This window comes from Mesoplodon mirus (assembly GCF_964341445.2).
Source record: "Mesoplodon mirus genome assembly, chromosome: 16".
Taxonomy (NCBI): Eukaryota; Metazoa; Chordata; class Mammalia; order Artiodactyla; family Ziphiidae; genus Mesoplodon; species Mesoplodon mirus.
This window is the reverse complement of record NC_138992.1, coordinates 56,662,669-56,686,418: the sequence shown is the minus strand read 5'-3', so window position 1 is coordinate 56,686,418 and position 23,750 is coordinate 56,662,669. Positions and strand designations below refer to the sequence as shown.

Below are 23,750 nucleotides of genomic sequence, written 5' to 3'. Positions count from 1 at the left end.
TTTCCACCTCCATTTTTTTTTACAGCAACCAGAGCAATTTTTCAAAATGCATATTTGATCATAGCACTTTCTGCTTAAAAATCATCAGTAATCCCTTCAGAGTGAAGCCTAAATTTTGTAAGGTCCTTTATCAGGTGGCCTCTCTTTACCGCCCAACCTATTTCTTGCTGTCCTTTCTCTCCCAGCTAAAGACCTTGCAGAATTCCAAATATGTCATACACTTTCATGTCTCGTCCCCTTTGCTCACACTGCTCTTTTGACAAGAAATACCTTGATCAACACAGATTCCTTCTTTCTTTTTTCCTGTCATTCTTGTTCTTGCCTTTCTTCCTTTCTTCCCTCTTCTTTTTTCTTAATCTTTGCCAATTTGAGAGGTTGGCAGAAAGAGCAATGTTGGAATTGGAAAGACACATTATTAGTACAAGCCAAGGAAGTTGGGAGCAAAAGTGACCTGTGTTACTTCGGCACCAAGGCAGATAAAAGATTACAGGTGATTCTCTTCCCTCTTCTCATACTTCTTTGTTGGTTAAGAAGGGCACAGGTTTCAAATGGAACAGATGTAAATTGGTGGGACCTTCTTTAAGCTAGATCCCTAAGTGACTATGTGAAACAGAGTTCCCCCACAATCTGTGATAAACTTGTCACACGAATGAGGAATCAATTTTCTTGTGCTAAATTCCTGAGATTTTGAGATTAATAAAGTGCCACATCATAACCTAGTATTTATTTAGTTCTTTGGTAAAATTCCTCTTCATGTCCTTTGCCTATTTTTCTACTAGGCTATTCACATTGATTTATAAGGCATCTTTATATGTTATACATTAACATAGACATCAACCTTTTTATGTCATCTATACTGAAATAATTTTGACAGTTTATTAATTGCCTTTTGACTTTATGATGTATTTTATCTTCAAAAGTGTTAAAATATTTATAGAGTAATCTATAAATCTTTGAAAATTTCTTTTCCTCATTTTAAGATGAGAAAGGCTATCTGAAATTTGAGAGATTGCTTTTTCTTCAGTTTTATTTATTTTTAATTGAGATATAATTGACATATAACAGTATATTAGTTTTAGGTGTACTGATCTGATACATGTACATATTAAAAAATAATTACCACAATAAATTGAGTCCATCACTACACATAGTTACAAATATTTTTCTTGTGATGAGAACTTTCTTTTAATTGAAGTATGGCTGATTTACAATGTTTGTTAGTTTCAGGTGTACAGCAAAGTGATTGAGTTATATATATATATATATAATATCTATATTCTTTTGCAGATTCATTTCCATCATAGGTTATTACAAGATATCAAATATATTTCCCCATACTATACAGTAGTTCCTTATTGTTTATCTATTTTATATGCAATAGTGTGTAACTGTTAATCCCAAACTCCTAATTAATCCCTCCCCCCACATCTCCCCTTTGGCAACCACAAGTCTGTTCTCTATGTCTGTGAGTCTGTTTCTGTTTCATAGATAAGTTCATTTGTGTCATATTTTAGATTCCACATATAAGTGATATCATGTGATATTTGTCTTTCTCTTTCTGACTTACTTCATTTAGTGTGACAATCTCTACGTCCATCCACGTTGCTGCAAATGGCATTATTTCATTCTCTTTCATGGATGAGTATTATTCCATTTGTGTGTGTGTGTGTGTGTATATATATATATATATATATATATATATATATATATATATATATTACATCTTCTTTATCCATTCATCTGTCAATGGACACTTAGGTTGCTTCCATGTCTTGGCTATTGTAAATAGTGCTGCTATAAACATTGGGGTGCATGTATCTTTTTGAATTAGAGTTTTCATCTTTTGATGAGAACTTTTAAGATCTACTCTCTTAGTAACTTTCAAACATACAAAAGAGTATTGTTAGCTATAGTCACCATGCTGTATATTACATCCCCAGGAATTATTTATTTTATAACTGGAAGTTTGTACCTTCTGACCACCTTCACCCATTTCTCTAGTTTAATTAATTCCTATTTTTAAAACATGAAATGTAATTTACTGTATTTGTTTTTTTGTGTTTTTTTGTGGTTTTTTTTTTTTTTTTTTTGCGGTACACGGGCCTCTCACTGTTGTGGCCTCTCCCGATGCGTAGCACAGGCTCCGGACTCACAGGCTCAGCAGCCACGGCTCACGGGCCCAGCCGCTCCGTGGCATGTGGGATCTTCCCTGACCGTGGCACGAACCCGTGTCCCCTGCATCAGCAGGCGGACTCTCAACCACTGTGCCACCAGGGAAGCCCCTACTATAATTTTTGTTTATGCATGGTATTGGGTAGGGATATAGTTTTGTAATAAATACATGCATCTTAAAACACTTTGCTCTCCTTTCTAAATTAAAAAAACAGTTTGAGGGTGTGCTTTTGAATTATTTCTTAACATCCTCACGACATTAAATATCCATTCAGCACATTCAGGATGACTTGGTCATTTAGCACTTCGCTGAAGGTCTGTCTACTCCAGGGATGCAGAGCACATCAAAGGAGGACAGGCAGGAAGCAGAGACGTTTCCCATCACGAGGGGAAATGCCTGATTCAGTGATGCAAGCAGTCTGGAACTAGACAGGAAGCAACTCTCTTCCTCGGTACCTGTGTAGTTTGCACTTTACTTTTTCACTTAGTAATTCCGTCTTCTACGTGATAGTAAAATATAGATTGAGGGCTGAGAAGCATTTTGCCAGGCTAATGAGAAATACCCTTGGTTTTTTTCTCAGTTGCGTAGGCGCAACAGTCTAGTAATTTACAATCGTGGGGACTTTCACGATACTTGGAGATAATCACCGTATAGAGAGTGAAAAATTATCTCACTGTTTTTTTTTTTGCAGTTGCATGTCATGTGTCCTAAGATTTATACTAAGCTGGAGTAATTAATACTCAGTTCTCCAACCAAGAACCTGTAGATGCTCCTCCCTTAACACAAAGTTCTGATCAAAACCATGAGATCTGTAAGAGCCTACAAGACCGAGATTCTACAAATTGCAATCAGAAATGTGTCTGAGTGATGGTGGTGGGATAAAGGTGTGTGTGTGTGTGTGTGTGTGTGTGTGTGAAAGAGAGAGAGAGAATACCTAACCAGATGCAGCCAGGCCAGAGTCAGGTTATTTACCAGGTTGGTATACAGTCTTTTGCTTTAGTAGTGGGTCTTACCTTTCATAAGATGGATCCCCTACCCTGTCTTAGTCTGACATCTTGCAAAGAATTTTTGGTGGCTCAAGTTTACAATGTTTCTAAGAGAAAAGGAAAACGAATCTTTTTAGTACCACCAACACAGAGAGCTGATAATAGCAGCCATGTTACCAGTTTTCTGCATTTGTAGAAACATCAGGTCCTACAGTGCCAGGTTAAAATACTCCTGTCCATTATAATTCCCCAGGAAATTGCAGTTGGAACTCTCCATAGAACTGGTCTTTCGGTTTAACATTAGATAGAACTGAAAAATACTGGCATTAGTTTTATAGTTATTGTTCTTTTGAAATCCCTTGTATTTTAACATCTGGAAGAGGGGAAAACAAACCAAAACTAAACACATGCATCAGTGATGTTTTTGTGCATTAAAAACAAGTCTTCCAAATATTGACAGGGTCAAATTTCTGAGCTTAGACACAGATCAGTTCTTTTAATAATCTGGTCTCATTTCTCCAACTTGCTACCTTTGAAGTCATGTTTGTATATTCCACAAATCAGAAATGATTATCATCTTTTAGCACAAATTGATACTTGTTTTAACATAAAAAATTAGTTGCAACATGTCTTCCCAAAGTCAGCAGATGGTCTAAATACTTCCAGTGTTGTGTGGGAAATTACCTTGGGGCAAGTTATACTTGTAGCCTCCAAGTACATCTCCAGGTGAGTTATCTGTACCAGAGGTCACAGAGCGGGTGGGCTTACAGATTAAATTATGATACCTTGAGCTACATGTTTTATTAAATAAAATTAAAACTTAAAAATATTTTCGGGTGGAAATATCATAGCTCCCGAATCCTGGGGTATCACAAACCAAGCTTGGGTTTCAACAACGATTCAGCTATTTGGAAATATCTTGTTGATTGTATCAGCCTTAAATTCAGTACTGATTTCTCTAGAAAACCATTTTGTTAACTGTAAGAGTATAAAGACCTATGGCACAAAAACTTTATAGAAACAATAAATAAAATGCTAAACAAATGTAAGATATTATTTTTGATATTAGTAACAGGGTATTCTGACAGCACAAATCCTTCTTGTAATTCCCATCGTGGTAATAAGCTACTCAATTAGATTCATTCATTCACTCACTTAATTGTCTATTTGTTTACTATGTGCCAGGTATAGTTCTGAATAGTATGAATAGAGCGGGAAAATGTATAACTGAATCACTTTGCTGTACACCTGAAACTATCAAAACATTGTTAACCAATTATATTCCAGTATAAAATAAAAAGTTAAAAAAATAAATAAGTAGAGCAGTGAACAAAACAACAAATATCCTGCCCTTACAGAGCTTTCATTCCGGTAAGTGGGGAGAGAAAATAAAATATAATAAATAAGTTGCATGCTATGTAAGAAGATTCTAAGTACAATGAAAAAAATAAAGAAAATAAGAGGGTTTGGGAATATCTGAAGGGTTAGAGGTTGCAATGAGGGTAGGCCTAATTCTGAGCAGAGTGAACCCTATAGATATTTGGGGGGAATATGTGAGAACACTTTTGTGTTAAGAAGAGATCAGCTTCTAGAGTTAATTTGAATGTAGAGTTATCAGGATTTGTTAACAGATTGTATATCTGGCTGTGAGAACAGCAGGTGCAAAGGCCCTGAGGTAAAATTCCCTCATTTCTTCCAGGAACACCAGGGAATCCATTGTAGCTGAAGCAGAAGGACTAAGAGGAAGAAATGAGAAGGTCAGAGAGGCAGTGGTGGGATCAGATGTGTGGGGCTTTGTAGACAATATTAAGAATTTAGCTTTTGCTCTTAAGTGGGGAGATATTTATTTTATATGCAGGGTTTTAAGCAGAAGAGTGATATGATACAACTTACATTTTAAAATGATACTCTGGCTGCCTTATTGAGAAACAGACTGGACTGGGTTAAGCATGAAAGCAGGAAAACCAGTTTGGAAGATGTTGTAACAGTCAGGTGCAAGAAGTATGACAGTCCAGGCTGACAATAGTGAGAGTTTTAGGGAGAGGTTAGGTCCTATATATAATTTGAAGGTTGAGTCATCAGAATTTGTTAACGGATTGGATGTAGGGTGTGAAGCAAAGAGAGGAACCAAGATAAGCCTAAAGATTTTGATCTGAGCACCTGAATAAGTGGCAATTCTATTAACTGGGTTGGAAAGTGGGAGCATCATTTGGGAGAGAAGAAAGGCTCTGTTGTGGATATGCTAATCTCAATTCTGAATGTCACTTTAGAACCTTAGATAAATGAATATGTAGTTCAGGGAAAAATTGTGAGCTGCAGATATAGATTTGAGTTTTGCCCATGACAGGGTGTTACTGAAAGCCATGAATGAGGATAAAATCACCAAGGCAGTGAGGTTAAAGGACTGAGTGTGAGGCTCTTAAGAATTGAAAGGTCTGAGAGAAGAGGAAGGGCTGTAAAAGAAACAGAGTAGGAATAACCATTGAGGGGGGGAAGAAAATCAGGAACATGTCTTCTTCTTTTTTTTTTTTTGAAGTATAGGTGATTTACAATGTTATGTTAGTTTCTGGTGTACAGCAAAGTGATTCAGTTATATATATATATATATATATATATATATATATATATATATATATATATATATATATATATATTCTTTTTCATATTATTTTCCATTAAGGTTTATTACAGGACATTGAATACAGTTCCCTGTACTATACAGTAGGATCTTGTTTATCCATTCTATATATAATAGTTTGCATCTGCTTGTCCCAAACTCTCAATCTAACCCTTCACCAATCCCCTCTCTCCCTTGGCAACCACAAGTCTGTTCTCTATGTCTGTGAGTCTGTTTCTGTTTCTTAGATAAGTTCATTGGAGTCATATTTTGGACTCTACATATAAGTGATATTGTATGGTATTTGTCTTTCTCTTTCTGACTTTGCTTAGTATGATAATCTCTAGGTCCATCCATGTAGCTGCAAATGATATTATTTCATTCTTTTTTATGGCTAAGTAATATATCAAATCTTCTTTATCCATTCATCTGTTGATAGACATTTTGGTCACTTTCATGTCTTGGCTATTGTAAATAGTGCTGCTGTGAACATGGGGGTGCATACATCTTTTCGAATTATAGTTTTGTCCGTATACATGCCCAGGAGTGGGAGTTGTCTGGATCGTATGGCAACTCTATTTTTAGTTTTTTGAGGAATCTCCACACTGTTCTCTGTAGTGGTGAAACCAATTTACATTCCCACTAACAGTGTAGGAGGAAAGACTTTTCTCAAGAGCATATCTTGAAAGCCAAGTAAAGAACCATTTTAAATGCTTCTACTTGATCAAATACAATGAAAATTGAGAGTTGATCAGGGAATTTAGTAACATGGGGGTCAGTGGAGAACCTGATCTGAATGTTGTTCTGTGGAGTGGAAAAGGCCAGAGAAGGAAAGGAACAGGGGCTGGATAGCATACACAAGAGCAGAGTGGTGGAGTAGAATCTGAATGGAGAGATGGGGTCAAGTTTAGTATGGAAGAAATAACAAAGTGCTTGAACTCTGGTGGAAATGATTTGGTATAGAGTGGGAAATTGATGATGCAGGTAGAAGAGAGATTTGAGGCGCTGTATCCTTGAATAGCTGCGCTGGATGTGACCTAGTGGCTAACTAAGAGGTTGTCTTAGATAAGGATGCAGGCAGTTCATCTATAAAAATAGGAAAACAGAGTATAGGAGGGTAGTTACTACGGCAAATATGATGGTGGGAGCCTGTGAGGGTGCCTTCTGATTGTTTCAGTCTTTTCAGCAAAGGAGGAAGCACAACCATTAGTTGAGAGTTATGACAGGAGAGGTGTTTTGGGTGTATATGGAGGGAGATATTTATGAAAAAAATCATGTAGAAGAGCGTATTAGATAATCATAATGCAGAAGTACAGGTAAGTGGGAGGTGTCTTTCTCATCATATAAGCACAGAGCAATGTGGTACATATTGTAAAGTTAGTCAGAAACTGCTGGATCCCTAGCCTCTCTCCTCATCTGCCTCTGCTTCCTGATTATTAGACCTGTAATTACTCATCCTTTCCCAGTCTAACCCATACTGCCTGCACTCTTGTGATTTACTTATGGTCCTAGGTACTAACGATTTGCAACTTGTAACTTATTACCCTGTTTTATTAATAATTAATGTTGACCATGGTGGCTATGTTTAGCTATGCTAGGATTTAAGACTAGATTTACAAGAAGGATATGTTTCTGAATCAAGTCTGTGGATTGGAATCATGAAAACATGATTATAAATTAGTACAACCACTTTGTTAATAAAACAACATCTAGCATCTGGCCACAAAACCTTTAATTCTGTTTAAAGAGTTGTCACAAATGGGCAAGGAGGACATGTATTTTTGTGAATAGATATGTCACCTTTATCTATTTCTGTTCTTAGATGGGTAGAAAGGAGAGCAGGGGGCAGAGGAGCCACTGGAAAGGGGAACATTTTCCCATTTTTAGTTTTTATGGACAGCAGAAAATAAATATCTCATGGCTGTGGCAGAATGGTCAGTGTCAAATGAGAAGACACACCTGCAAGAATTTTTGATACCAGGCTAGACTGAATCTCTAAATTTCCACTGATAAATTTTGGCTCCAAGCTCAAAGTATCAGTGTGAGTTGAAAGAAGTGTTTTATTAATACTCTAAAATCTAAATCAAATTCAACAAGGACCATTAATAGCCAAGGCATTATTCTTAATATAATGTGAGTGAAATGGATAAGAGAAATTAGGTAAAAGTAAAGGAAATATGGACTCGAAACCAGAAGTCTTGGGTTTTAATCCTGCCTTTGTCATTGACTAGAAACCTGAAACAAACCTTGTAAACTGTGAGGCCCTAAATTTCCAGTTTGAAAACGAGAGCTTGAGTTAGACACCTTCTAAAAACTCTTCTGGTAATAAAAAATAATTCTACAAAGTGAGTCTTCATTAAAGACTCCTTTTAAAAGTATCATCTATTAAAATACAAAGGTAAAATTTGTTGATGTGTTTTTTCAATTTTTAAAGAAAATAGATCTTTCGTTTTTTGATGATAAAATTAATACATGTCTTTTTAAAAAGCAGCATAGAAAACTAACAAAGGATTGGAAAAAAAGCACATGTAACCCCATCTCTCACTATTAACATTTGATGTCTATAAGGCTATTGAATAACAATAGCTATTTTGATTGGAATATATGTATTTTCTTTAAAGTAGTTATTTACTGATATAGGAAAGCTACATTTAAAAATATTAATTTTGTAACTGGATGCCTTTGTGAAACTCTAAGTCATTTTAGTCAATATTTTGTTTTCTTCATGTAGAAACTTTTTTTTTTAATTGGGGTATAGTTGCTTTACAACGTTGTGTTAGTTTCTGCTGTACAACGAAGTGAATCAGCTATATGTATACATATATTCCCTCTCTCTTGGACAGCTCTCCCCCGCAATCCCATCCATCTAGGTCACCACAGAACACCGAGCTGAGTGAGCTTCCTGCATTATCTAGCAGGTTCACACTAGGTATCTGTTTTACACATGGCAGTGCACATACGTCAATTTTTTATCTGCAAATAAAACTATTTAACAAATTTTGAGCCCCTACTATGTAAGGAGCCCTTTCAATTATTATGACGTTATATTTCATATTCTTAGAAAACATTTTTAACAATTCCTTTGCTATTTCTAGAACACTATGTCATTTCTAGAACAGTATTAGCAGCAGTGTTGAGAGTAAAAAGTTCTTAGTGAGTTTTTTTTAATCATGTTAAAGATCTTTATTAAGAATTTTAAAAAGTGTAAAATAAGTGTTTGATGACTTTTTGGCACCTATTATGTTTACAGAATGTTTTTTCCTTTCATCATTTGGTTTTTTTTAGAGAGAACTTATATTAACAAGATTTCTAGTATTAAATCATTCTTATATTATGGGAATGAGAATTCCCATAATGAGAATGAGTAGAATTCTCATTCTGGTCATATAATAGTAGAATTTCAATCAGCAATGGATTACAAATATTAACATTTTATTAACAATTTTTGCTGTTGAATTTTTATTGACATGCGACTGTGATTTTATTATCACTGTTTTGGCCAGGTTTTATTTCAGGGTTAAATTAACTTTACATAAAGTGAAACTTTCCTTCTTTCTTGGTGTTCATAGAAGTAAACTTTTCTGTGAAATCTGAAAGAATTCTCTTGTAGTACATTCTTTGTTGTTGTATAATAGCTTCATCAGTGCTTTATTTTGTTCTTGATTTGTTTTGAGTCAATTTACTTCACTTATTTTCTGGGAAGAATTTCTTTCAAATAGATTTTCAAACTTATAATCATAGGGTTGAATACCTATGCCTATATAAATTTAATAACTTCTCTGGGAACTTGAAAAGGTGGGGAATTACCTGTAGACAATAGTTTATATTATTTCATATATTTATAATTCTCTTAAGACTATAGTTCCTCTTTAAAAATTCATCTCGTTTCTGGAGTAAATCTGTTTGCAAAGAATATGTTAGTCTATGTTTTGCATGCTGTGTTGTCTGTCACATTTTAAAACTATTTTATTGTAAAATAAACCACAAATAAAGCAAAAAAGGAATGCAGAGATTAATGAATTATTGTAAACAGAATAATTTTTAAAACCACTTTATTAAGGTATTGTTGACATATAAAACATCTGTACATAATTAATGCATGCAATTTAATGAGTTTGGGGATAGGTAGACACTCGTGAAACTATCACCACCTTCAAGGCCATAAACATATCCATTACCTATCAAAGTTTCCTCCTACCTCATTTTTTATTATAAGTTTATTTGTTTATTTATCTGTGATAAGAGCACTTAACATAAGATCTACCATCTTAGCATGGTTTAAGTATACAAAACTAATATGAATATGAAATTAGCTTTAGGCACTATGCAGTAAAGATCTCAAGAACTTACCTATCTTACATAACTGAAATAAGATGAATTATCTTATAATCATTACTTAGGTCAAGAAATAGAATTTTAGTAGCCATTCCAGAAGCCCCTTCATTTTCATATTTTCTTTTTGTTGATTTTGAATCTTATTTTTTATTGAGATATAACTGACATATAACATTGTATTAGTTTTAGGTGTACAACAAATTGATTTGATATATGTATATATTGTAAAATAATTACCATGATAAGTTTAGGTAACATCCATCACCTCGTATAGTTACAATTTTTTTTTTATTCTTGTGATGAGAACTTTTAAGATCTACCCTCTTAGCAACTTTCAAATATACAATACAGTATTATTACCTGTGGTCACCATCCTGTACCTTACATCCCAGCACTTATTTATCTTATTGTCCCATCTTTTTTTTTTTTTTTTTTTTTTGTTTAAAAAAATTTTTTAAACATCTTTATTGGAGTATAATTGCTTTACAATGGTGTGTTAGTTTCTGCTTTATAACAAAGTGAATCAGTTATACATATACATACATCCCCATATCCCCTCCCTCTTGTGTCTCCTCCCTCCCACCCTCCCTATCCCACCCCTCTAGGTGGTCACAAAGCACCGAGCTGATCTCCCTGTACTATGCGGCTGCTTCTCTCTAGCTATTGGTTTTACATTTGGTAGTGTCTATATGTCCATGCCTAACATTTTTAACTTATTTTATTTTTTTGCTTTATAACAAATTTAATCAGTTATACATATACATATGTTTCCATATCCCCTCCCTTTTGCGTCTCCCTCCCACCCTCCCTATCCCACCCCTCCAGGCGGTCACAAAGTACCGAGCTGATCTCCCTGTGCTATGCGGCTGCTTCCCACTAGCTATCTACCTCACGTTTGGTAGTGTATATATGTCCATGCCGCTCTTTCACTTTGTCACAGCTTACCCTTCCCCCTCCCCATATCCTCAAGTCCATTCTCTAGTAGATCTGTGTCTTTATTCCTGTCTTACCCCTATGTTCTTCATGACATTTTTTTTTCTTAAATTCCATATATATGTGTTAGCATACAGTATTTGTCTTTCTCTTTCTGACTTACTTCACTCTGTATGACAGACTCTAGGTCTATCCACCTCATTACAAATAGCTCAATTTCATTTCTTTTTATGGCTGAGTAATATTCCATTGTATATATGTGCCACATCTTCTTTATCCATTCATCCGATGATGGACACTTAGGTTGTTTCCATCTCCGGGCTATTGTAAATAGGGCTGCGATGAACATTTTGGTACATGTCTCTTTATGAATTATGGTTTTCTCGGGGTATATGCCCAGTAGTGGGATTGCTGGGTCATATGGTAGTTCTATTTGTAGTTTTTTAAGGAACCTCCATACCGTTCTCCATAGCGGCTGTACCAATTCACATTCCCACCAGCAGTGCAAGAGTGTTCCCTTTTTTCCACACCCTCTCCAGCATTTATTGTTTCTAGATTTTTTGATGATGGCCATTCTGACTGGTGTGAGATGATATCTCATTGTAGTTTTGATTTGCATTTCTCTAATGAGTAAAGATGTTGAGCATCCTTTCATGTGTTTGTTGGCAGTCTGTATATCTTCTGTGGAGAAATGTCTATTTAGGTCTTCTGCCCATTTTTGGATTGGGTTGTTTGTTTTTTTGTTATTGAGCTGCATGAGCTGCTTATAAATTTTGGAGATTAATCCTTTGTCAGTTGCTTCATTTGCAAATATTTTCTCCCATTCTGAGGGTTGTCTTTTGGTCTTGTTTATGGTTTCCTTTGCTGTGCAAAAGCTTTTAAGTTTCATTAGGTCCCATGTGTTTATTTTTGTCTTTATTTCCATTTCTCTAGGAGGTGGGTCAAAAAGGATCTTGCTGTGATTTATGTCATAGAGTGTTCTGCCTATGTTTTCCTCTAAGAGTTTGATAGTGTCTGGCCTTACATTTAGGTCTTTAATCCATTTTGAGCTTATTTTTGTGTATGGTGTTAGGGAGTGATCTAATCTCATACTTTTACATGTCCCTAACCAGTTTTCCCAGCACCACTTATTGAAGAGACTGTCCTTTCTCCACTGTACATTCCTGCCTCCTTTATCAAAGATAAGGTGACCATATGTCCGTGGGTTTAACTCTGGGCTTTCTATCCTGTTCCATTGATCTATCTTTCTGTTTTTGTGCCAGTACCATACTGTCTTGATTACTGTAGCTTTGTAGTATAGTCTGAAGTCAGGGAGCCTGATTCCTCCAGCTCCATTTTTCGTTCTCAAGATTGCTTTGGCTATTCGGGGTCTTTTGTGTTTCCATACAAATTGTGAAATTTTTTGTTCTAGTTCTGTGAAAAATGCCAGTGGTAGTTTGATAGGGATTGCATTGAACCTGTAGATTGCTTTGGGTAGTAGAGTCATTTTCACAATGTTGATTCTTCCAATCCAAGAACATGGTACATCTCTCCATCTATTTGTATCATCTTTAATTTCTTTCATCAGTGTCTTATAATTTTCTGCATACAGGTCTTTTGTCTCCTTAGGTAGGTTTATTCCTAGATATTTTATTCTTTTTGTTGCAATGGTAAATGGGAGTGTTTCCTTGATTTCACTTTCAGATTTTTCATCATCAGTATATAGGAATGCCAGAGATTTCTGTGCATTAATTTTGTATCCTGCAACTTTACCAAATTCATTGATTAACTCTAGTAGTTTTCTGGTAGCATCTTTAGGATTCTCTATGTATAGTATCATGTCATCTGCAAACAGTGACAGCTTTACTTCTTCTTTTCCAATTTGGATTCCTTTTATTTCCTTTTCTTCTCTGATTGCTGTGGCTAAAACTTCCAAAACTAGGTTGAATAAGAGTGGTGAGAGTGGGCAGCCTTGTCTTGTTCCTGATCTTAGTGGAAATGGTTTCAGTTTTTCACCATTGAGGACGATGCTGGCTGTGGGTTTGTCATATATGGCCTTTATTATGTTGAGGAAAGTTCCCTCTATGCCTACTTTCTGCAGGGTTTTTATCATAAATGGGTGTTGAATTTTGTCGAAAGCTTTCTCTGCATCTATTGAGATGATCATATGGTTTTTCTCCTTCAATTTGTTAATATGGTGTATCACGTTGATTGATTTGCGTATATTGAAGAATCCTTGCATTCCTGGAATAAACCCCACTTGATCATGGTGTATGATCCTTTTAATGTGCTGTTGGATTCTGTTTGCTAGTATTTTGTTGAGGATTTTTGCATCTATGTTCATCAGTGATATTGGCCTGTAGTTTTCTTTCTTTGTGACATCCTTGTCTGGTTTTGGTATCAAGGTGATGGTGGCCTCGTAGAATGAGTTTGGGAGTGTTCCTCCCTCTGCTATATTTTGGAAGAGTTTCAGAAGGATAGGTGTTAGCTCTTCTCTAAATGCTTGATAGAATTCGCCTGTGAAGCCATCTGGTCCTGGGCTTTTGTTTGTTGGAAGATTTTTTATCACAGTTTCAATTTCAGTGCTTGTGATTGGTCTGTTCATATTTTCTATTTCTTCCTGATTCAGTCTCGGCAGGTTGTGCATTTCTAAGAATTTGTCCATTTCTTCCAGGTTGTCCATTTTATTGGCATAGAGTTGCTTATAGTAATCTCTCATGATCTTTTGTATTTCTGCAGTGTCAGTTGTTACTTCTCCTTTTTCATTTCTAATTCTATTGATTTGAGTCTTCTCCCTTTTTTTCTTGATGAGTCTGGCTAATGGTTTATCAATTTTGTTTATCTTCTCAAAGAACCAGCTTTTAGTTTTATTGATCTTTGCTATCGTTTCCTTCATTTCTTTTTCATTTATTTCTGATCTGATTTTTATGATTTCTTTCCTTCTGCTAACTTTGGGATGTTTTTGTTCTTCTTTCTCTAATTGCTTTAGGTGCAAGGTTAGGTTGTTTATTCGAGATGTTTCCTGTTTCTTAAGGTGGGATTGTATTGCTATAAACTTCCCTCTTAGAACTGCTTTTGCTGCATCCCATAGGTTTTGGGTCGTCGTGTCTCCATTGTCATTTGTTTCTAGGTATTTTTTAATTTCCTCTTTGATTTCTTCAGTGATCACTTCGTTATTAAGTAGTGTATTGTTTAGCCTCCATGTGTTTGTATTTTTTACAGCTCTTTTCCTGTAATTGATATCTAGTCTCATAGCATTGTGGTCGGAAAAGATACTTGATACAATTTCAATTTTCTTAAATTTACCAAGGCTTGATTTGTGACCCAAGATATGATCTATCCTGGAGAATGTTCCATGAGCACTTGAGAAAAATGTGTATTCTGTTGTTTTTGGATGGAATGTCCTATAAATATCAATTAAGTCCATCTTGTTTAATGTATCATTTAAAGCTTGTGTTTCCTTATTTATTTTCATTTTGGATGATCTGTCCATTGGTGAAAGTGGGGTGTTAAAGTCCCCTACTATGATTGTGTTACTGTCGATTTCTCCTTTTATGGCTGTTAGTATTTGCCTTATGTATTGAGGTGCTCCTATGTTGGGTGCATAAATATTTACAATTGTTATATCTTCTTCTTGGATCGATCCCTTGATCATTATGTAGTGTCCTTCTTTGTCTCTTCTAATAGTCCTTATTTTAAAGTCTATTTTGTCTGATATGAGAATTGCTACTCCAGCTTTCTTTTGGTTTCCATTTGCATGGAATATCTTTTTCCATCCCCTTACTTTCAGTCTGTATGTGTCTCTAGGTCTGAAGTGGGTCTCTTGTAGACAGCATATAGATGGGTCTTGTTTTTGTATCCATTCAGCCACTCTGTGTCTTTTGGTGGGAGCATTTAGTCCATTTACATTTAAGGTAATTATCGATATGTATGTTCCTATTCCCATTTTCTTAATTGTTTTGGGTTCATTATTGTAGGTCTTTTACTTCTGTTGTGTTTCTTGCCTAGAGAAATTCCTTTAGCATTTGTTGTAAAGCTGGTTTGGTGGTGCTGAACTCTCTCAGCTTTTGCTTGTCTGTAAACGTTTTAATTTCTCCATCAAATCTGAATGAGATCCTTGCTGGGTAGAGTAATCTTGGTTGCAGGTTTTTCTCCTTCATCACTTTAAGTATGTCCTGCCACTCCCTTCTGGCTTGTAGAGTTTCTGCTGAGAGATCAGCTGTTATCCTGATGGGGATTCCCTTGTGTGTTATTTGTTGTTTTTGCCTTGCTGCTTTTAATATGATTTCTTTGTGTTTAATTTTTGACAGTTTGATTAATATGTGTCTTGGCGTATTTCTCCTTGGATTTATTCTGTATGGGACTCTCTGTGCCTCCTGGACTTGATTAACTATTTCTTTTCCCATATTAGGGAAGTTTTCAACTATAATCTCTTCAAATATTTTCTCAGTCCCTTTCTTTTTCTCTTCTTCTTCTGGAACCCCTATAATTCGAATGTTGGTGCGTTTAATGTTGTCCCAGAGGTCTCTGAGACTGTCCTCTGTTCTTTTCATTCTTTTTTCTTTATTTTGCTCTGCAGCAGTTATTTCCACTATTTTATCTTCCACCTCACTTATCCGTTCTTCTGCCTCAGTTATTCTGCTATTGATCCCATCTAGAGTATTTTTTATTTCATGTATTGTGTTTTTAATCGATGTTTGATTCATCTTTAGTTCTTCTAGGTCCTTGTTAACTGTTTCTTGCATTTTGTCTATTCTATTTCCAAGATTTTGGATCTGGGAAATAGAATCTTGGATCATCTTTACCATCATTATTCTGAATTCTTTTTCAGGTAGACTGCCTATTACCTCTTCATTTGTTAGGTCTGGTGGGTTTTTATCTTGCTCCTTCTCCTGCTGTGTGTTTTTCTGCCTTCTCATTTTGCTTATGTTACTGTGTTTGGGGTCTCCTTTTTGCAGGCTGCAGGTTCGTAGTTCCTGTTGTTTTTGGTGTCTGTCCCCAGTGGCTAAGGTTGGTTTAGTGGGTTGTGTAGGCTTCCTGGTGGAGGGGACTAGTGCCTGTGTTCTGGTGGATGAGGCTGGATCTTGTCTTTCTGGTGGGCAGGTCCACGTCTGGTGGTGTGTTTTGGGGTGTCTGTGGACTTTTTATGATTTTAGGCCACCTCTCTGCTAATGGGTGGCGTTGTGTTCCTGTCTTGCTAGTTGTTTGGCTCAGGGTGTCCAGCACTGTAGCCTGCTGGTCGTTGAGTGAAGCTGGGTGCTGGTGTTGAGATGGAGATCTCTGGAAGATTTTCGCCGTTTGATATTATGTGGAGCTGGGAGGTCTCTTGTGGACCAGTGTCCTGAAGTTGGCTCTCCCACCTCAGAGGCACAGCACTGACTCCGGGCTCCTCAATTTGGGATGATGTGTTGTCTATTCATGTATTCCGCAGATGCAGGGTACATCAAGTTGATTGTGGAGCTTTAATCCGCTGCTTCTGAGGCTGCTGGGAGAGGTTTCCCTTTCTCTTCTTTGTTCTCACAGCTCCTGGGTCTCAGCTTTGGATTTGGCCCCGCCTCTGCGTGTAGGTCGCCGGAGGGCGTCTGTTCTTCGCTCAGATAGGACAGGGTTAAAGGAGCAGCCTCTTCGGGGACTCTGGCTCACTCAGGCCGGGCGGGAGGGAGGGGCACGGAGTGCGGGGCAAGCCTGCAGCGGCAGAGGTCGGCGTGACGTTGCACCAGCCCGAGGCGCGCCGTGCGTTCTCCCAGGGATGCCGCCCCTGGATCCCGGGACCCCGGTAGTGGCGGGCTGCACAGGCTCCCGGAAGGGCGGTGTGGGCAGTGACCTGCGCTCGCACACAGGCTTCTTGGCGGCGGCAGCAGCAGCCCCAGCGTCCCACGCCTGTCACTGGGCTCCGCGCTTTCAGTCGCGACTCGCGCCCGTCCGTGGAGCCCCTTTAAGCAGCGCTCTTAATCCCCTCTCCTAGCGCACCAGGAAACCAAGAGGGGAGAAAAAGTCTCTTGCCTCTTCGGCAGCTCCAGAGTTTTCCCGGACTCCCTCCCGGCTAGCTGTGGCACATTAGCCCCCTTCAAGCTGAGTTCTCGCCGCCAGCCCCAGTCCTCTCCCTGCGCTCTGACCGAAGCCCGAGCCTCAGCTTCCAGCGCTGCGCGCCCCGGCGGGCGAGCAGACAAGCCTTTCGGGCTGGTGAGTGCCGCTCGGCACCGATCCTCTGTGTGCGGATCTCTCCGCTTTGCCCTACCCAGGTATGTGGGGAGTTTCTTGCCTTTTGGGAGGTCTGGGGTCTTCTGCCAGCGTTCAGTAGGTGTTCTGTAGGAGTTGTTCCACGTGTAGCTGTATTTCTGGTGTATCCGTGGGGAGCTTTTTCTTTTCCTTGGTGCTTAGTCTAGTCTCACTTGCTCAAAGGGTGCGGCGTGCAGAAGCCTCACACCAGGCTCTTCGGATCAGAGTTCCTCACGTGAAAGGGCCGTGCTAACACCTAAGCTCAGGCAGGGAGGGTGTGCAGAAGCCCCTCTTATTGTCCCATCTTAATCATGGCTCTTCTCCTTCCAAAAGTACCCACTATCCTGACTTTTATAAGAAGTACTTCCTTGCTTTTCTTTATGATTTTATCATCCAAGAGTGTAGGCCCACTTTTTAAAACTTTATATTACTTTTAAAGTGTTTTTTTTTTAATCTACACATTCTCTCTCTTTCCCTTTTATTCCATCATAATAAATATCTTGAAGAACCTGAGGAATTGGACATATAAAGTTTTTCACAGATCACCATATTTCTTTATCTTCTGAATTTCCTGTAAGTTGACAGCTGGATTCACATGCTTGATAACACTGTTTTGATTTCCATGGCAAGACCGTTGTTGTGATGTGTTCTTTTGTTAGAAATCTTTATTTCTGAATGTTTTGCTCTTTATATGTGATGGGGAAAAATGCAACAAACTTCACTTCTAGTGAGTTGTGTGAGTTCCAGTGTGTGTGGATTGGTGGTGGGGGGTTGGGGGTGGATTTTGTGTATGTTTTACATTAAGGGTATGAAGGAGTACTTATTTGACTTTGGATTGTTCACCTATGGTAGCTGGACAAGTGCTATGGACTGAATGCTTGTATTACCTCAAAATTCATATGTTGAACTCCCAGTGTGGGTTGTATTTGGAGGTGGGTTTTTGGGAGGTGATTAGGTTTCAATGTGGTCATGAGGGTGGGACCCTCATGATGAAATTAGTGCCCTATGTGAAGAGGAGGGGAAAGCATACACACCAAAGGAAGGCCATGTGAGCACACAGTGAGAAGGTGACCATCTGTGAGGCAGGAAGAGAACATTTGTGATACCCCCTATGCCAGCACCCTGATCTTAGATTTCCAGCTTCCAGACTCTGAGAAAATAAATGTCTGTTGTTTAAGCCACTCAGTCTGTAGTATTTTGTTCCAGGAGCCCAAGAAAATGTAAGAAGTCAGGATGGAGAAAAGTTACAGGGCCTAAGGGCTTTTAGTTTGGTGAGGCCATGTTTTTTTTTTTTTTTTTTTCCTGTTTCTTGCATAACCACATTTGCATCTGTAATAATTACTCACTGTTGCTTCTAGAGTCTCTAGATGATGAGAATCCCTTCCCCATTGCCATGTTGGAGAAATATGTTACTTTTAAAAAGAGTGTTATCATTAAATAAACCATACAATATGCTAAGGAGTGGCTATTCATTTTTCTGCATTTGCTTAGTCTTGGGGCAGGGACATTCTAGGGCAGAAATCTGTTTCTTGCAAGGTCTCCTCTGTTTCCAGTCCTGTTCTCCATTTACTCTCTATTAGTGTGAACTGGCAGAACTTGCTTTAGTCTTCTCTGAAAACTGCACATTTTCAGGAAGAGAAGTTGCTCATCAACCTTTGATGCTTTTCTTCACACTGATTAAAATTTACTGTACTTGGTAGTAATTCCTGCCAAAGATTTGTGAAACTATATCATTGGCAGTATTTACTGGTTTCAGAACTGATAAACATTTTCTTTCTCATTTTTATTTCTTTTTGGTTATATCTGTCAGTTTCTAAGAGGAGGCCTTTATAAGAGGTTCTCCTAAGGAATTGTCCATTTTTTTCTTTCAAATAAAATGAGTGAGTAAAACATCTATAAGGCACTTGGTTATTTGAACCATGAGACAATTAACTCCTTATGCAGTAGTTCTCAAAGTATGTTCTTTGGAACCCAGTTCTACATCATGTTGATAGGAGTTACAGGATAAAAGTTTTTCATGATCGAATAAATGTTAATAACACAAGTGAAACAAAATTAAACAATTAAAAAATGTTTTACTGAAGGACTTTTAGCACTGTTAACATGCAAAAGGACATTGTGAGTGTATAAGACAGGCATAATATGCAGTGTTTCCCAGAACTTATTTGAATTCAGTACCTTTTTTTTCTATAAATCATCACAGAGGAAAAATAAATTTGAAGAACAGATTATGTAAAACACTGGATATATAACAGCATCTTTTCCTAATTACAGGTGAAGAAGTTAAGAATAAAGGAACAGTCTTTCATATGTGAGCCTTGCCAACTTCATCATAAAACACCCTTCATTCCCCCTCCTTCTCTGCTCCCTCCCTCCCTCTGTTCATGCAGCAAATGCTTAAATGCCCCTGCTACGCACCACAGAGCTGCATACTTGACTCATGCTCTCTAGTATGTATATAAAAGGAACTTTTAATATGAAGGAACTAATATGTTCATCTCCCACTTTACAGTAATATTGTGAAAACTGAATGAAGCAATGCATGTAAAGTGGTATAAAAACCCGATTGGCCGACAATGAAATCCACAGACCAGCACTTTTCAAATATGCTGTTGTAATACACGGACGTGTTGAGCTTCATTGTGAAATGTGTTGCAAGTTCTTAATATATCCAAGTGTGTGATATTATACAGTTTTCTTTTTTCTTTTTTTGCGGTACGCGGGCCTCTCATTGTTGTGGCCTCTCTCGTTGCTTGCGGAGCACAGGCTCCGGACGCGCAGGCTCAGCGGCCATGGCTCACGGGCCCAGCCACTCTGCAGCATATGGGATCTTCCCGGACCGGGGAACGAACCTGCGTCCCCTGCATCGGCAGGTGTACTCTCAACCACTGCGTCACCAGGGAAGCCTACAGTTTTCTTTTTAAAGACAAAATATACTGTCCTCCAGGTTATACATAAAATAACATAACTGTCATTCATTTGATTTCTGACACGATTTATCAAGTGGGGGAAAAAGGGAAAGTGTTCTAGCCAATCTTTTGGGAATTGCCCTGGGGATGGATTGTCTCTGCCCTTGTTATGTAATATGTGGGGATAGCACATAAAGATTGCGAACTGAAACAGAAGACCCTGTGCCTTGACATAGTGGACATTCATCATTTTGGTAAATTAAGAACAGTTTCCAAAGTGCATGATGTGGTGACTTGAAATGTTGCTGAGACATGGATTTAATCACATGAGGCTGGATAGTAGAGAATTAATCACTTGGTACTGACTGAGTTTAAGAGCTCTTGAAAGAAACATGATTTGAGAGAAAGTCCAAAGTTTATTCAAATATTTCTGTGAACAGCATGGGATGAAGGCACCAGCTTGGCTACCACAATTTTGCTGTGAGTGAAGTATGAATATTTTAAGGAGAATTTTTATGTGCATAAGGTGATGTTAACAGAAACCATGACGGCACTTTGCCATCCTAGATTTTTCTTTTTGGGTTAAAGAATTTTATATAGGGGAAGAGTTATAAACTAACTGGAACTAATGGTCAGAGCAGATGAAATCAAAACTTATTGGAAAATAGATGCTGAGCACACATATCTAGTGAGGAGAAGCCATCCTCTGCACTTAAAGGGAAAGAGCACAGTGACTTTTCTACTTGGTTGCAATGCAGCAGGTTTTATGATTAAGGGCAGACTGATTCTGCCCGTCTACTAACCTAAGGGCATCTAGCATCAAAAATAAGTGCATTGTGCCTGTATATTGGTGCTGTAGTATATAAAATTGTGACACAGCACAACCACTTTTGGTCAGATTTCATTAGGGCACACCGTCCTGCAGACAGTGCCAGAAATACAAAGCCAGATAGACTTTTATGTGCCAGTTCTCCACACTGAATTACCCTTTATTATCTTGACTGGCACGTATTCTTTTAGATACAGTAAAAATATGTGTCTTATTATTCAGGATTCCTTTTGGAAACTGCCAACAAAACACATTTTACCTATGTCTACCAAGGGCTACTGATTTTGGGGAGACAAATGTGCCAATGGATGCTTTTGAATTCAATGCATGTTGTTCATAGAAACAACCCCCATCATGGCATTCAGCATCTCAAGGAGACTCACAGATCCTATTTAACAAAATGTCTCTGACATTACTACTGTATTAACAGAAATGCAAAGCTAATTGGTGTTAATACATAATGTGTATGGGGTTTTGCCATTTACAGAATGTTTTCTTACACTTGCTCTCAATGTTTTTGGGGTAGAGAGGTTAAAGTCATACACCTGGATGCAGGTATATCCTAAAAGGTGTTAGGCCTGTTGAGGTTTTGTTGAGAGCTGCAAAGTGAGCCAGAGCTGGGTTCAGGGACACTCACCTTGCTCTTAGGGTTGGCTCAGTGGAAGGCAGTGAGATGATGATGAATCTATCTCAGTTCTAACTCTGGAGGTATGTATACCAAGCTCTACAGCCCTATGGAAATGTGGAGACCTCATGGCATGTGCCTTTCCTAGAGATCCAAGCCTTGGTTTGAGCACACAAAGGAAGGGCCTGAAAAGAATTACAGAGGTCGCAAGACTCAGTGACATGACCAGGAATCCAGAAAGGTCTTCAAGTCCTAGAGGGAAAGCAAGAAAATTAGGTAGAAGAACAGGCCAGACTAGGGAATCGGCATTTCAGGAGACAATTGGGTCCTATACTTGGGGAGATCAAAGACCAAGGCTACAAATGCCTCCAGGCATCACTGTTTGGAACCCACAATCCCTACATCCAGAAGTCATGGTGGAGCCCCTATAGAAACGTGTCTTGAAGATAAGACCTTGTCAAATTGAAGGACTGAGGCTGTTGGTTTTCTAATGTACCTGTGTACATTAGGCTCTTCCCAGGGGATTTCAGGGTTAAGAAATGCATCACTGGGGTACCTTATTCTGCTTACTCTAAGGACTGACCAAGAAACTGAAGTTGCATATAAGAATTATGGGAGGACTCACCTGAGGGCTTGGAACCATGGCAATGTGGGAAGGAGGTTAGTCCAGAAGAGTAGGTGGGTCCCTCCTGCCTCTCCTTGTTTTTACTTCTTTTGTCACCACTACTCTTGCCCCTTTGAACCAGCTCTTAGTAAAGGAGGGAAATGGTGATGTTTCCTCAGAAACAACATTGGGCAAGAAGAGGAAGGAGGATGGGAAGAAAATCAGGAAACTGTAACCAAAAGGAAATGAGGTGTCTTTTGACTGTTTATGTTGGGTTTGCAACTTGACTATCTGGGTACTTCTAAATATATTAGTCATCCTGGAACATTATTACCAGAGTCACTAGGTAATTTCTTTTTTTAATTACCTAGTGGTTTTTTAAAATCTCCCCAGGTGATTATGATATGCAGCCAGGGTTAAGATCTAGTGACCTCTATGAATAGGCAATTTGAAAGACATATAAGAATTATAAATTGGGTACAAGAACCTGGATAGTAAAACTTTGGGGAAATCTTTATATATATATATATATATATATATATATATATATATATATATATATATATTATATTATATATATATATATATATGTATATAATATATATGTATGTATATAATATATACATAATATATTATATATGTATATAATATATACATAATCCTCTTATTAGTTTTTCACTTATCTATGACATTTTTATGATTCTGTTGTGAAGTTTTCCCCAAAGTATGTTCTGTAGGATACTAGTTCCATGCAATGTTTATAGGCTGGTGTTGACAGTGGGGAACGCCATGCTTTCATACTGTGGCCATGGTACTTCCTGTGTCTACCCATTTCACCCACATACATTTGTAGGAAAGTGGAATGTAAAGGAATCCTCCTAGCTCCAAGCCTCTTTTTCTCCCTTTCATTCTCTCTCTTTTTTAGATTCAGTAAAAACAAAAAAAAAAAATTATATATTATATGTATTTTACTTCCTGAACACTTCTTCCCCCCGTTTCCTTCCTCTTCTTCATCTTCTTCTTATTATTCATTCCAATCATATCATATGAAACATTCCCCAACTCAATTGATTTTGAATGTATTTTTTCTCCCTCAGAACATTGCTCTACAAGTGTCCTGGGGCATCATACTTGGGAATGTAACACTACAGTTAGAGGCTGAGAGAAGGGATGAAAATATCCATTTGGAGGGTGGTCTTTGCTGCCTGTGGCTGCCTCCTTAAGTGTTTGCCAGTTTTCCATCTCAGGAGTGGTTCTCTGCCTCAGTTTAGCTCTTAAATTCATGAATAGCTCTTAAGATTCTTCTCATATTACTCATTTATAGCTCAGTAGATTTCTTCAGGGCAGGAGGGATCCGGGGTAATGTGACCTGATCAGACAGATATTCCTTCTTCCCTGTTTGCTGTGTTTGCCCTAGAAGTGACCTGGGCTACATAAAGATGGATGTACAGATATACTTACGTAAATATATACGAACACAGAAATAAGGGGCAAATATGTTTTCCTCCCATGGGAGTGTTTGATGATTTCTGAGAATGCTC

The 23,750-nt window shown here is 37.8% G+C and overlaps 1 long non-coding RNA gene across 1 annotated transcript in view; it reads left to right on the top strand.

Annotated features, from left to right (window-relative positions):
- Positions 1-19,863, top strand: part of LOC309791741 — a 30,048-nt gene extending 10,185 nt beyond the window's left edge. The window contains exon 4 of the long non-coding RNA XR_014291560.1: positions 19,517-19,863. This is a non-coding gene — a long non-coding RNA (uncharacterized lncRNA). The remainder of the gene's footprint in view (positions 1-19,516) is intronic.
- The last annotated feature ends 3,887 nt before the right edge of the window (positions 19,864-23,750 follow it).